This window comes from Palaemon carinicauda, chromosome 10 (genome assembly GCF_036898095.1).
Source record: "Palaemon carinicauda isolate YSFRI2023 chromosome 10, ASM3689809v2, whole genome shotgun sequence".
NCBI classification, from domain to species: domain Eukaryota; kingdom Metazoa; phylum Arthropoda; class Malacostraca; order Decapoda; family Palaemonidae; genus Palaemon; species Palaemon carinicauda.
Window position 1 is genome coordinate 60,190,672 of NC_090734.1, and position 3,510 is coordinate 60,194,181.

Below are 3,510 nucleotides of genomic sequence, written 5' to 3' on the forward strand. Positions count from 1 at the left end.
CTAACACCTCTATGGGAATCAATTCTGACCTTCAACAACCTCTTGGTAGATCCTACGTAGGTCCCAGAGTTACACTTTGGGCAATTATATTTATATACAACACCAGATGACATGTAAGGACTCAATCGATCTTTGAAGTGGAGAAGCGAGCCAATAGTGAGAGGGTTCTTAGGGATGAGTTTAACTTCCACAGCTGGGAAGTGTTGTTGGATAATTTCTGGAAACTTTTTCTTTAGGAAATCCTCATGAAGAAAAGGAAAACTCACATAAAATTCTAGTTCAGGAACTTTAAGTGTTTTTGGAGTCTGAGCCAACTTGTCATTCTATAATCTATTAAGAAGTTTAAAAAATATTTTGGTGAGGAAACAGTTTTTCCTAAAATATTCACATAGATAAATAATTTCATTATGGAAAGATTCCCAACTAGAGGTCAAAAGGAATGCTCTGTGGAGAAGAGTAAAAATAGAATTAGTTTTAAAATGATAAAAACAAGAGCTATAAAAGTTTGAACCTAACCCAGTGAACGTCTTTTTTCTAAAAATCGTGGTACTAAAACCTTCTCTATTTCTAGACACCAAAACATCTAAAAAGGGGAGTTTGTTATCTTCCTCCTTTTCTACGGTGAATGTTATATTTTCATGTTGTGAGTTGGCAAGGTCAAGAAATGATTCAGCGCCGAACTCATCTCTGAATAGAGCAAAGGTATCATCAACATACCTAACATAAAACAAGGGATGATAAGTTAAAGGGCAATTTTCCAGCATGGTCTCCTCCAGGGAGCACATGAAAATATTAGCAAAGGTGGGTCCCAAGTTTTCCTTTTCTTCATGAGGATTTCCTAAAGAAAAAGTTTCCAGAAATTATCCAACAACACTTCCCGGCTGTGGAAGTTAAACTTATCCCTAAGAACCCTCTCACTATTGGCTCGCTTTTCCACTTCAAAGATCGATTGAGTCCTTACATGTCCTCTGGTGTTGTATATAAATATAATTGGCCAAAGTGTAACTCTGGGACCTACGTAGGATCTACCAAGAGGTTGTTAAAGGTCAGAATTGATTCCCATAGAGGTGTTAGCTATCGAACTGGTTGCAGAATATCCAACCCTGAACATTCTAATATTCGGATTCATGCTAAAATGTGCAAACAAAATATTGAAAACGAAGATTTTACCATCATTGGTCAAGTGTCAAATAACCATGACTTTCCTCTTCTTGAATCCATATTGATCAAACGACTAGTTCCGTCGTTAAATACCCAAGCTTCTTCTATTCAGTTGCATTTGAGTTTTCTTTGGTTTGTTTTCCAACTCTTGTTGGCATGCAGTTTCTCACTACGCTTCTGCGAGGTTGGTTCCACTACATTGTCTGCTGTATATATATTTATTTATTCATTTTTTTTCCTTTTAATTTTCATTTAAATTTTAACTGGTTTTTATAGTTTTGAATGAATTTGTAAAAAATTTTTAACTGTTTCTAATTCTTTTGTATATGTTTTATTTTTAGCCCCGGACAATGTGATTAAGAATCACGAAACGTTGGGAATAATAAAACAGGAGATTTTGAATTACTCTTTCCCTATCCATACCATGAAATTTGTGTTCATTACTGGCTGTTGCTGCCTTCACCGATATATATATATATATATATATATATATATATATATATATATATATATATATATATATATATATATATATATATATATATATATATATATATATATATATATGTGTGTGTGTGTGTGTGTGTGTGTGTGTGTGTATGTGTGTGCGTATGTTTGTTTGCATATATGTGTGTGTGCTTGTGCATGTAATTTATTCTTCATGGGTGAATATAATCTGGTAAGAGAGAGAGAGAGAGAGAGAGAGAGAGAGAGAGAGAGAGAGAGAGAGAGAGAGAGAGAGAGAGAGAGAGAGAGAGAGAGAGAGAGACTATATGGAAATGTATTTGCAATGAATTATATATAGTCAGTATATTTCAAATGATTATCACTGTAATTATTTTTAGGCAAAGAATGTTTTTTTTTCCTTATAATTTAAATATATTACTCATAAATGAGATATATTTGCCTTGATATTATGTATGGAAATGAATTCGTGACATTCCTTGCATAGAGAAAAGTACAGCAATGAATCAAAACTATCCTCTTGAGTTCAAACAGCACAACGTATATCAAGAATTAGTCTAACTCCAAAGTTGTGGTACTCAGTTCGTAACACTATTTTTCTTACATTAACATAGAATTTTCCACCAAAATTTTTTTATTATTTCTTTTAAGTGTGATTAACCCGTTTGCATATAATTGCATCACTTCAATACACATCTAACTTTTAATAACTCCTTCTAATAAATTTTTTTCATTGAAATGAAGAACAACTTTTGTAATAATGCTATGTTATTTGGCCAATAGCGTTTTTCTACATTTAATGTCATTTAGATATTTTAGTTATCTGGGGTGTGTTTTGTGGAATTATTTCTTTAATAATTATGTTGTTGTAACATTTATTTCATCAGCAAATTTCCAGTGTAATTTAATGATGGTTACAATCCACATCTGCCAACAAGTATATTTTTTTTTTACACCCAATTTTACAGATATAAAATATTAGTCAGTGGTAACTTAATTATCTCTTTTTTTATGGAAAGAATGCATGAGTTTTGTCTAACGTACTCAGATAAAGGATACTTGTTCAACACATACTTGGATTTAAAAACAGCAGCCTATATAGTGTATATTTCAAATATTTATAGTTATATACTATTTGTTGTAGAAATTTTTATTTCTATGTAATGTAAAAAATGACATCTTGAATTCGTTTATGATACTGTCATCTCGAATAAAATTTTCTGGTAAAGATATAAGAACAGGTGTTCCATGATAATACTTTGCGGACTGAAACGCCCAACTCCTCTTGATTGACATGCAACATTCAGCGGAGGATAATGCCTGTTGTGTTAATTGACTCCGATTCTTCACCGAACTCAGTTTTTCTCGACATGTGAGAAGATTTGTCGGAATAAGTGAGTGGAGAGAAATCCCGTATAGCATAAGAAATAAGGATTCATCTTATTCAGAAAGAGCAATTTTATGTCCTATGTACACCAGTAAATAAAGTGTACATTTATATATATATATATATATATATATATATATATATATATATATATATATATATATATATATATATATATATATATATATATATAAAGTGTAACTTTTTATTGTATGTACCAAATCATATATTTCGTTTTGTAAAAATATCTATATGTGAGGAAATGTTTGCCACTTGTTATGCCTAATTTTATCATTAGTAATTATTAGATCGTGATAAATAAAATATTTCATGCAAAAATTATATTTCAGAACGAAAATGAATCGTTACTGTAGCATAAAACCTTCGGTGAGCTCACTCTGATTCCTGTGAGTCATGGAAAGAAAGTTCAGTTGAGGCTTATAGTGTGACAGGCCGAACGAAGGTTGTGACTCAAAGACAGGTGGAAAGCAACAGAG